Genomic DNA, 12,667 nt, shown 5'->3' on the forward strand with positions numbered 1-12,667 from the left:
GGCTCAGGACGGGTCTGACAGCGGGAGGGGGCGGGAGTGGTCACTCATTACAGATGGACAGGGCCGGGTGAGCCGGGGTAGAGCGGGACTGCCGCAGTCCGGGTCACAACTAACTCTCACCGGCTCAGGACGGGTCTGACAGCGGGAGGAGGCGGGAGTGGTCACTCATTACAGATGGACAGGGCCGGGTGTGCCGGGGTGGAGCGGGACTGCCGCAGTCCGGGTCACACTAACTCTCACCGGCTCAGGACGGGTCTGACAGTGGGAGGAGGCGGGAGTGGGGTCAATGTAGCAACCCTAAAGAGGAAAACAAACAGGCTGCGTTCACCATTCTTATTTCCTTGTGGATCTCCCCTTTTTTTCTTTCATCGTAACCAGTGGGGCAGAGTTATTCTATTTAACACAGCGAGTCCCAGGCTGAGAATTTGATCCAGTCCGGGTTCTGGGAGGGTCTGAGCTCCGCCCTCTGTGTAAGAAAGACTGCCCGGCGTGGATAGAGTTTCAGCTCAAATGTCCCTCGCCTGTTCAGGTCCAGGGAGCCGCATTTCTGCTGAAATTAAACAAAACACGTTCGACTATATATTTCCACTAACTGGAAAAAAAACTGGGAGAGATGTTTGCATTTCCATCTGGACAACCATTGTCACAAGAACCCTCCTCACCCACGGTTTCATTCCACACCCCGCCGGAAATACTTGTTGAATTTATTTCTCTTAAAAGTCGTTTATTCCAAATGGCCAGAGGTTTTACCGAGGGAGGGAATGATGTACTCACTGAAAATCGTCACATACATTAAAATAATCAACGGGGAGGGAAGGACGCACTGATTGAAATGAGCATGGGGGAGGGCGGAGTTGGTCGTCGATTAAAAATGGTACCCTCACTTCCCTCCATCCCCTGACCTAACCCTCACTATCCCATCTACCCTGTGTATACCCCTCATAATTTTGTAGATCTCTATCAAATCTCCCCAAATTCTTCTGCGTTCCAAGGAACAAAGTCATAACATATTCAATTTTTCCCTATAACTGAGGTCCATCAATCGCAGCGACATCCTTGGAAATTTTCGTTGTACACTGTCAACCTTGGGTAGGTGCCGTAAACTGCAAAAATCCTCCAAGTTAGGCCTCATAACTGCCTTATACCATGCAGTCTCCTGTACTGAATACATTAATTTATGAAGGCCAATGTGCCAAAGATTTCTTTAATACTGTTACGTATTCAGGCAACAATAAATATGTGAGTTCGGCAAGGGTTTCTTTTTTTTTAAACTTTTTTTATTGCATTTTTAAATGGTTACAAAGTATGAAAAAACAATGTATATAACCCTTACCCCCTCCCCTTAACCCCTCCCCCCTAACTGCCCTATAGAAAAAAAAAGAAAGAAAGAAAGAAAGAATGAAAGAAAGAAAGAAAGAAAGAAAGAAAGAAAGAAAGAAAGAAAGAAAGAAAGAAAGAAAGAAAGAAAGAAAGAAAGAAAGAAAGAAAGAAAGAAAGAAAGAAAGAAAGAAAGAAAGAAAGAATGCCTGGTTGTTGGAAGATCTCCACATGCTCCATGGAATTCGTAATAACTTTAATATGTATTTCGGCAATGTTATTGCCGAAATCTAATGAAATAGAAATTTTAATTCAAAAAGGAAGTATCAAAAGATTTATATCTTGCATGTATAACTTGATACAAAGACAGGTAATTAAACAAGGAGTCCATAAGTCAAGACAAAAATGGGAAAGTGATTTGAATATTAAAATTGAAGAAACAAATTGGTCAAGACTATGTCTTGATAGTATGACAAATACAATAAATGTTCGGCAAGGGTTTCTTATAACAAACAACACTTTTATTAAACACAGAAAACAAACCCCCCAAAAGTAAACAAACACTGCCGTAACCGGAAACAGCTGCTGAGCGGCTGTTCAAACAGTTCGTAAAGTGATATTGCAAAAACAGTTCTTTAAAGTGGTATTGCTAAAAGTTCGATATGCTCACAGTCCATTTAAAAGGAGAGACTTTACAGGACGATTTGAATTCTCTTTCACGTCGCTTGCTTCGATCCCCGACGTCGAACTTCCCACGAAGAATTCACGAGACAGAACGGCTTAAAGGCACTGACCTTTCCTTCTCCACTACCTCCAATCCTTTCTAGGTAAACCTAGGGATTAACACGAAGATAGTCAACGAAATCCTTCCAAATAAGGATCAAACAAAGGTCGCCCCCGTTTCACCGTAGAAAGCGATTCTCCTCGATCTTTAACTTCCAACTTCGAATCTTCACTCTCCTCTAATTTCCTCGAACTAACAGAATCATAAAGAACCCGCTGGCAATAACCTTTTAAACTTTAGGCATTAAATAAAAACTTCATCCTTCAACTAAACTGCGTCATCTCTTAAAACACGCAGTGGCCTGAAGTCAACCTGGCAAATCCAGCCACGAACTGCCCCTCCTCACAGGGTGGGGTCTACCTTTTATAACCTGTAAAAAAAAAACCGTCACATGATCTCTACTGGCGGGAAAATGACATCATTCCACCATCACAAGACCATCACCTCAAGTTCAGTACAGCTTCAACCCCAGTCACATAACAAGGGCTCCACTGTCATGTGTCACGAGTACGTAACACCTCCCTCCAAAAAAACATTTTTGGTCTGACAAGAACAAAAATTTTTAACAATTGCTTACAAGAAAAACAAAGGTATAAATTTTATAACATATACAATACAGAACACCAGCATATAACAGCTTATAAGTCACAATACAGTAGGAGTGTTACAATTGAAAAAAAACACTCCATAAAAAAAAATTACAGTGTACATTCAACATCAAGATAGACAATCAGCAACTACATTATCTTTACCTTTAATATGAGTCATCACAATATTGTACTCTTGTAACATCAAACTCCAATTTAATAATCTGTTTTTGTTTTTCATCTTACTCAGAAAAAATAACGGATTATGATCAGTGTAAACAATAAGTGGTTTCTGAGTTGTACTAACATATACCTCAAAATATTCCAAAGCTAAAACAAGAGATAACAATTCTTTCTCTATTGTCGAATAATTTCTTTGATGCTTATTAAATTTCTTAGAAAAGTAAGCTACTGGATGATCAACCTCATCACCCTCATTCCTTTGCATTAATACTGCTCCTGCAGCCTCATCACTAGCATCCACAGCCAATGAAAAAGGTTTTCCAAAGTCAGGTGCCTTAAGCACAGGTTGTTGACATATCATTGTTTTCAATTTTTCAAATGCTTCTTGACAAGGCACCGTCCATACAAACTTCTCATTCTTCCGCAGAAGGTTAGTTAATGGAAGGGCAACATTAGCAAAATTCTTACAAAATTTCCGATAATATCCTACCATTCCCAAAAACCTTCTGAGAGTTTTTTTTTCCCCGTTGGAGTGGGAATCTCTAAAATTGCCTGAACTTTTGCCTGAACAGGAGCTACCTTACCTTGACCCACAACATAACCAAGGTAAGTCACAGTGGCATGTCCAAATTCACTCTTAGCTAAATTAATAGTTAAGTTAGCTTTTGAAAGCCTTTCAAACAATTTCTCCATTGCAATAATGTGTGCTTCCCAAGTATCATTTCCTGTCAATAAATCATCAATATAAGCATCAGTATCTTTCAATCCCTGAATCACAAAGTTAATCATCCTCTGGAAAGTACCTGGGGCATTCTTCATCCCAAATGGAAGAACATTATACTCATATAACCCAGATGGAGTTACAAATGCAGAAATCTCTCTACCTCTGTCCGTTAATGGAACACATCAATACCCTTTCAATAAATCAATCTTTGTAAGGAACTTTGCCTTTCCAACTTTATCTACACAATCATCTACTCTAGGAATTGGATATGCATCTGTTTTCGTTACAGCATTCACCTTCCTATAATCCGTACAAAACCTAATACTACCATCTGGCTTCGGCACCATAACACATGGCGAACTCCAATTCGAGTAAGAATGTCTAATGATATTATTCTCTAACATATATTCAATTTCTTTCTCAGCAAGTTCACATTTTTCCATGTTCATCCCATATGGATGTTGTTTAATAGGTTTGGCATCCCCAACATCTACATCATGTGAAGCTATAGTAGTCCTTCTCGGAACATCTGGAAACAACTCCCTATATTTAAAAATCAACTCCTTCATCTGTTGTCTCTGATCTAACTGTAAATGTGCTAATTTTTCATCAATATTTTCCAGTATGGTTGAATTTGGTAACCTAACAGAAACAATGTTGGATTTAGAATGAAAGTCAGATGAGTCATCTATCATGTTCCTAGTTAAATCAAACTCATTCTCACTAACCACAACAGTCACAGTATCAGATTGTTTCTCAAAATATGGTTTCAACATATTTATATGGCAAAGTTGTGTTGACCTTCTACGATCTGGAGTTTTTACCACGTAATCCACATCATTGATTTTAGACACAATTTCATAAGGACCATGAAATCTAGCTTGTAAAGGATCTGTCTGCACTGGGAAAAGAACCAACACCTTATCTCCAGGCTTAAACGTCCTCATCCTAGCGACTTTATCATACCAAGTCTTCATTTTCTCCTGAGCCAACTTTAAATTTTCCTTAGCTAAGCTACAAGCTTTATGTAACCTGCCCTTAAATTTCAACACATAGTCCAACAAATTAGTGTGTACTTCCTTATTAATCCACTGTTCTTTCAACAAAGCTAAAGGTCCTCTAACTCTATGCCCAAACACAAGTTCAAATGGACTAAAACCTAAAGATTCCTGTACCGATTCCCTCACTGCAAATAAAAGTAAGTTTATACCCTCATTCCAGTCACTTTCATTTTCCACACAAAATGTTCTAATCATATTCTTGAGGGTAGAATGAAACCTCTCCAAGGCACCCTGCGACTCTGGATGGTATGCAGACGAAGTGATTTGCTTAGCTCCCAATTTATAAACTATCTGTTGAAACAATCCAGACATAAAATTACTGCCTTGATCAGTTTGTATCTCCTTAGGTAATCCAAAATAAGTAAAAAAAATTATAAGGGCCTTTGTCACAGTCTTAGCTTTTATATTCCTAAGTGGTACTGCCTCTGGAAACCTAGAAGAAGTACACATGATAGTCAACAAATACTGATAACCAGTTTTTGTCTTTGGTAATGGACCAACACAATCTACAATAACTTTAGAAAATGGTTCACCAAATGCTGGGATAGGCTGTAATGGAGCTACTGGTGTAACCTGATTTGGTTTATCCACAATTTGACAAGTATGGCACGTTTTACAAAACATCGCCACATCTTTTCTTAGACCAGGCCAGTAAAAATGTTCTAAAATCTTGTCCACAGTTTTCCTTACCCCTTTATGTCCACGGAAAGGCACACTATGAGCTAAAGTTAAAATCTCATTTCGTTAAGCTTTTGGAACAACTACCTGGTAAACAACATTCCAATCCTCACTTGCAGGAATTGTAGGTGATCTCCACTTCCTCATCAACACTCCTTTTTCCAAGTAATATCCTACTGGCACCTTATCAATTTCACTATCTAGTAAAACCTGTTCTCTTAATTTTAAAATCTCAGAGTCTCTATTCTGCTCTGCTATCATCTCCTTCCGAGACAAAGATAAATCTTTATAGTCCGACTTACTCCCAGAATCTTGTTCAAACAACGAAGATAAGAAAGTCTCTGACACATCCTCAAAACTCGAATCCTGAGTCGAACAGTCCTGAATAACAAACTCATTCTGCGCATCAATCTTTTTAGCCATAGCTCTAGTCACAACACAGGAAGAATATGTGTTAGAATTCAACTCTGGTTCCTCTGACTCCATTGTCAAATGCACTTCAGGAAAAACTTGTCCACCTGCCAAGTCATTACCTAACAATAAAGAAATACCCTTCACAGGTAAGCTATGCTGTAATCCTACTTTAACAAATCCTGTAACTAACCCCGACTTTAAATTTACTTTATGTAAATGTACAGGCATAAAATCACTTCCAACACCCCTTATGTAATTTACCTCACCAGTATCAAACTCTTCATCAAACTTCAACACACTGTCTAACATCAATGATTGAGAAGCACCAGTATCCCTAAGGATTTTTATTGGCACCAGAGTAGATCCTTCCTTCAAGGATACAAACCCTTCAGTTACAAAATGATCATATCCCTTTCTAACTTGGTCAGACTCTAACAAAGCCTCATTTATGTTTATCAAACCCTGTAACTTTACAGGTGCTTCAGTATGTTGCACACAAGCATCTGGAACTGCTTCCTTCTCTTTCTTTTTCAATTTGAAACAGTTAGCTATTACATGGCCAGGCTTCTTACAATAGTTACAAGTAAGACCAAACTGTCTTTCCTTCACAGGCTTTCCTTTCTCATCAACTTTCTCATTAACCTCCGATTTAATTTCAAATTTACCTGGAGTCTCCGTGTTATTTTTCCTCTTAAAAATTCTGCCCTGAGGAAATCTGTTCTTATCGATCAAAACATACTCATCAGCTAATCTAGCACAGTCCTGCAATGTATCAGTATCCTTCTCATTTAAGTAGGTCCTTACTTCAACAGGAATGCTTCTTTTAAATTCCTCCATTAAAATCAGCTCTCTCAATGTATCATAGACCCCATTTACATTTTCAGAAGAAACCCATCTCTCAAAACACATAGCTTTATCATAGGCAAATTCCACATAAGTTTTTTTCCACAGACTTTTTCAAACTTCTGAATCTTTCCCTATATGCTTCTGGGACTAACTCATATGCGTTTAAGATATGCCTCTTTACAATATCATAATCAAGTGCTTGCGCAGCTGTTAAAGCTGTGTAAACTTGTCGTGATTTGCCTTTAATTACACTCTGTAACAACACTGACCATTTATCTTTCGGCCACTCTGACATCCGAGCAATAGTTTCAAAATGTTGAAAATACCTTTCCACGTCTGTTTCACTAAATAGAGGGACCAATTTAATTTCTTGACTAGCAACAAACGTTTTTTTAGAACCAGAAGACTGATTTCCAGACCTTAATTCCTCCATTGCATTTGCAAATTCTCTCTGCTTTTGTTCCGCCTCCAATTTACACCTCTCCAATTTAATTTGATCGATTTGCAACTGCATCTCCAGATTACTTATTGGAAACGATTCTAAAATCGATTCATCAAAAACACCCGAGACCACATAGTGTGACGCGATTTTTCTCTGTATTGCAGCCTTAGATGTAGTCTGCAAAATACCTTTAAGTTGCAATCTACTAGCTATCTCAAACACCTCAGTCTTTTTCGCCTACGCCAACACCTCCGCAGCTGGCGAAGCCAGAAACTTATCAATATTCATTGCTGCCGAATACCACAACAAGCCAAACACAAGAACCGAGTAACCCCGTTTCCAAAACACCGATTTAAAAGTTAGCAAGCATTTAAACTCAAACGATTCAATCCCGGACGAGCCCCCATATTTAATGTTGCGTATTCAGGCAACAATAAATATATGAGTTCGGCAAGGGTTTCTTATAACAAACAACACGTTTATTAAACACAGAAAACAAACCCCCCAAAAGTAAACAAACACTACCGTAACCGGAAACAGCTGCTGAGCGGCCGCCCAAACAGTTCATAAAGTGATATTCCAAAAACAGTTCTTTAAAGTGGTATTGCCAAAAGTTCGATATGCTCACAGTCCATTTAAAAGGAGAGACTTTACAGGACGATTTAGGTTCTCTTTCACGTCGCTTGCTTCGATCCCCGACATCGAACTTCCCACGAAGAATTCACGAAACAGAACGGCTTAAAGGCACTGACCTTTCCTTCTCCACTACCTTCAATCCTTTCTAGGTAAACCTAGGGATTAACACGAAGATAGTCAACGAAATCCTTCCAAATAAGGATCGAACAAAGGTCGCCCCCGTTTCACCGTAGAAAGCGATTCTCCTCGATCTTTAACTTCCAACTTCGAATCTTCACTCTCCTCTAATTTCGAACTAACAGAATCATAAAGAACCTGCTGGCAATAACCTTTTAAACTTTAGGCATTAAATAAAAACTTCATCCTTCAACTAAACTGCGTCATCTCTTAAAACACGCAGTGGCATGAAGTCAACCTGGCAAATCCAGCCACGAACTGCCCCTCCTCACAGGGTGGGGTCTACCTTTTATAACCTGTAAAAAAAAAACCCGTCACATGATCTCTACTGGCGGGAAAATGACATCATTCCACCATCACAAGACCATCACCTCAAGTCCAGTACAGCTTCAACCCCAGTCACATGACAAGGGCTCCACTGTCATGTGACACGAGTACGTAACAACACAGCAGAGAGGGATTTCACCCGCTCAGATTGTGAGAAGGGATTCACTCAGTTATCTGATCTGCTGGGACACCAGTGACTTCCACTGGGGAGAGGCCGTCGACCTCTAAATGTGGGAAGGCATTCACACGATCATCTCATCTATTAAAACACCAGCAAGTTCACACCGGTTAGACAATGATCGTCTACTCAGACTTTGGGAAGAGATTTACTCAATCGTCTCCACGAATGCTGCATCATTGTGTTCCACTGGGGAGAGGCCGTTCACCTGCTGTGAATATGGGAAGGGATTCACTCAATAATCTAACCTTGTAGCACACGACTGGGTTCACATTGGGGAGAAAGTTCCAAGAATCTGCAGGCTGGATATTAGTCCATCCCCATTGCTGAATGCAATTTCAGGAGTGACTGGGGGAGCCTAGTACAAGAGGGCATGACTTAAGGTTTGCAGGGCGCCCATGCAGAACAGAGATGTGGAGAATTTTTTTTAGTCAGAGGGTGGTGAATCTGTGGCATTTTTTTTGCCACGGGCAGCAGTGGAGGCCAAGTCATTGAGTGTGTTTAAGGCAGAGATTGATAGGTATCTGAGTAGTCAGGGCATCAAAGTTTATGGTGAGAAGGCGGGGGAATGGGACGAAAGGGCAGATTGGATCAGCTCATGATGAAATGGTGTAGCAGACTCGATGGGCCAAATGGCCGATTCTGCTGTGTCTTGTGGTCATATGTGATTTTTTTTCTTATGTGCGTTATTCTTCTTCCTCCTTCTGTCCAAGGTAGTGTTAATCTCAGTGGGTTTGAGTGTAAATAGACTTTTCTAAACTTGTCATTTCTGTTCTTACTTATCTTTGTAAATTTTATGATCGTAATGGGACTAAGATATTTTCATTTAAAAAAAGTCAATGTCGGTATTGATGGAAGTGTTTATTGCCTTTGTTGTATTTGTTGAGCATAGAGCTCTGTTCCGCAGTTTTTAAAGCCTTGAAATAAATTTTGTCACAGGTTTTCTCAATATTGCACAACTTTCTGTTGTCTTTGCTTGTTGATTTCCCAGATACGTGGGTATCAAGAGTCCCAAAGAAGGGTATTGGCCCGAAATGTTGATTCCCATCCATGCTGCCTGACCTGCTGAGCTTCTCCAGCACTTTGTGTGAATTTCTCTCGATTTCTTGCACCTGCAAGTCCCCTTGTTTCCCAGATATTTATATGTTTAGTGAAATAACAAGCTGGTCGTGGGGTTGTGTGACTCTGTTGGTGAAATATTAAATAAAATCGTTAGATAAGAGGTGGCATAGCGTTGGGCAGTGTAGAATCTGTGGGTAGTATTAAGGAACAGCAAATGTACAAAAAATCTCTGATGGGAATTTTATAGTGACCCCAAAACAGTAGTAAATATGTGGTCCACAAATTACAATGAGAGATGGAAAATGAGTGCCAAACGGGCAATGTTACAATATTCATGGGGGATTGTCATGCAGGTGATTAGGAAAATCAGGATGGTGTTGGTTGGAAGAGGAGGAATTCCTAGATTGCCTACAAGATGCTTTTTAGAGCAGCTCGTGATTGAGCCCACTTGGGGATCAGCTATTCTGGATTGGGTGTAGTAATGAACCGGAATTAATTAGGTCACTTGAGTCCAAAGAACACTCTTAATCTGATCAAATTCACCCCGATATTAGAGAAGGAGAAACTAAAGTCGATGTGGAATAAAGAGAATTAGAGAGGCATGAGAGAAAAATTGTCAAAATTGGTTTAAAAAGAACATGAAAACAGAGCAGCAATGGCTGGAATTTCTAGAAGCAATTCAGAAGTCACAGAGTGGAAGTGGTATTCTAAAGGTAAGGTGACAAAACCGTGGCTGATAAGAGAAACCGAAGACAACATATAAAACAAAGAGAGGGCACAGAACAAAAATTACTATAAGTTGGAGGATTGTGAAGCTTTTAAAAGCAAACAGAATGCAACTAAAATCATTAAGAAGGAAAAGATGGAATACTTAGGTGAACTAGCCAGTATTATTAAAGAGGATACTATTTTTTTCTTCAGGCATATATAGTGTAAAAGAGAGACAGAAGCGAATATCAAACCAATGGAGAATGATGCTGGAGAGGTATTAATGGGGTGAGGGTGAAAGATGATGGCTGATGAACTGAATAAGTATCGTACATCACTCTTATCTGTAGAAGACACTGGCAGGAATATGGAAGTCCCAGATGTCAGTGGTCAGAATGTGTAAAGTTATGTTACTCGGGGGTATGTAGAAGGAAAGATGGGCAGTAATTTTTTTTACTGGAAGGAGAAACCGATATTCATGCCTTCCTGTTGGAGCTCTGCAGGTGGAATATGATGTGTTTCTCTTCAACCCTGAGGCTGTCAAGTTGAACAACTCCAGCCATAGCAATTCTGCCATCATCCCTGCTGGTGTCCCCTTCCAATCAACTTTGGTAAGCTCTTGTCCCGTGCCTCCGTAGTTCCCCTCACCCTACTAATAATGATGCATCTTGTTGTACCTTTCCTCTCTCAAAGTGCAGGGTGAATTGCAACATGTTACGATCACAATGTCCACGTGGTTCCTTTACCATAAGCTCCCTAATAAAAAATTTGGTTCTTTGGACAACACCCATTCCAGAATTAACATTTTTCAAGAGGGCACAATTACAAGCAATTCTAAAAGCACCTCATTAGTATTTTCCAATTTCCCTCTCTTGAGATCAAGCACCAACCTAATTTTCATAATCTATCTCCACCCATCCCACTGATGGACGATTCATCTCACTCTCATTGGTGGGGAGATGCTCAGCATCCTTACCAGGATTACCAGCCTCCGGGACAGATACTTTTCCCAACCAGTAAGGCTGATAAATATCTCTACCCTCTAACCCACCCTTCCACAACACCAAACACCTCTACTTTATCATTTCCTGTCTGTCATCTTATATGCAGGCATCCAATGCCGAGCGTCACTTTATGAACATACAATCAATCCGTGCACAGTATATAAGCCGTGGATGTATGTTGTTACTATTGTGTTTTTGTGTTGTATTGGAGCCGGAGTAATAATTATTTCGACCTCGTTTACACATGCCTGCTGGAAATGGAATTAAACAACTCTGAATCTTGAATAAATATTTCAGCAGGCTGCAGCGTTACATTTCTGTCTCTCAGCGTTATTGCGGCAGAGCGCCACCTGGTGACAATGGAGTCCACAAAAGGGAGAGGTTTACAGCGATAGTGAAGTGGACTGGAAGCCAACTGCAAGTGGATGAAGTGCCAGACCTGCCCGAGACCACTTTCCTCACCACTAGTCAGGGTCCCAAACAGTCCTTACATTTGAGGCAACTTTTCAACATCGTGCTTGTTGGGGTCATCCACTGTTTCCGGTTTTCCAGGTGAGGCCTCCTCGACATCAGTGAGACCCGATGTAGTCTCTGCATTCTGCACTCTGTCCCGATGAGATTCTGCAGGTGTTGGAGATGCAGAGTAACAGACACAAAATGTTGGAAGAAGTCAGGAGGTCCGGCATCTTCTATAGAGGGGATAAAGCAAAACAGAGATTTCCTGCCGAGACCCTTCATCAGGACTGGAAGTGGGGAGAAGCCGGAACAAGATGGAGCGGGGAGTGGAAAGAGTCCAAGCTGGTAGGTGATAGGTGAAGCCAGATAAGAGTGAAGGTGAGTGGGTGGGGGAGGTGGGAGATGAAGTAAGACGCTGTGAGGTGGTAGGTGGAAAATTCAAAGGACTGAAAAAGAGGAATCTGATAGGAGAGGAGAGCGGACAATGGGGAAGAAAGTAAAGGGGAACCAGAGGGAGACGATCCGCAGTGGAGAAGAGAGAAGTGGGGAGACGGAATGGAGGAGACTGGCGTGTGGATTGATGAAATGAAAACATGGAGATAGAAGTTAAAGATATCGATGCTCATGCTACCCGGAAGTAATATGAGGAGTTGCTCCTCCAACCTGAGAGTGCACTCATCGTGTTAGTTAAACAATGAAACGGAAGGGAGAGTGGATTGATAATTTTCCTCTGGGATCCCTATTAAATCAATCCTCTCTCACCTTAAACCGGTCCTCTCTGTTTGTTGATTCCACAAAAGTGGAGTAAAGGTAAAAAATAAACATAGAAAACCTACAGCATAATAGAGGCCCTTCGGCCCACAAAGTTGTGCTGAGCATGTCCCGACATTAGAATTTACGAGGGTTACCTATAGCCCTCTATTTTTCTAAGCTCCATGTACCTATCCAGTAGTCTCTTAAAAGACCATATCGTAGCCGCCTCCACCACCATTGCCGGCAGCCCATTCCACACACCCACCACTCTGAGTATAAAACTTACCCGTGACATCTCCTCTGTACCTGCTCCCAAGCACATTAAACCCG

The sequence above is a fragment of the Hypanus sabinus genome, unplaced genomic scaffold (genome assembly GCF_030144855.1).
Source record: "Hypanus sabinus isolate sHypSab1 unplaced genomic scaffold, sHypSab1.hap1 scaffold_886, whole genome shotgun sequence".
NCBI classification, from domain to species: domain Eukaryota; kingdom Metazoa; phylum Chordata; class Chondrichthyes; order Myliobatiformes; family Dasyatidae; genus Hypanus; species Hypanus sabinus.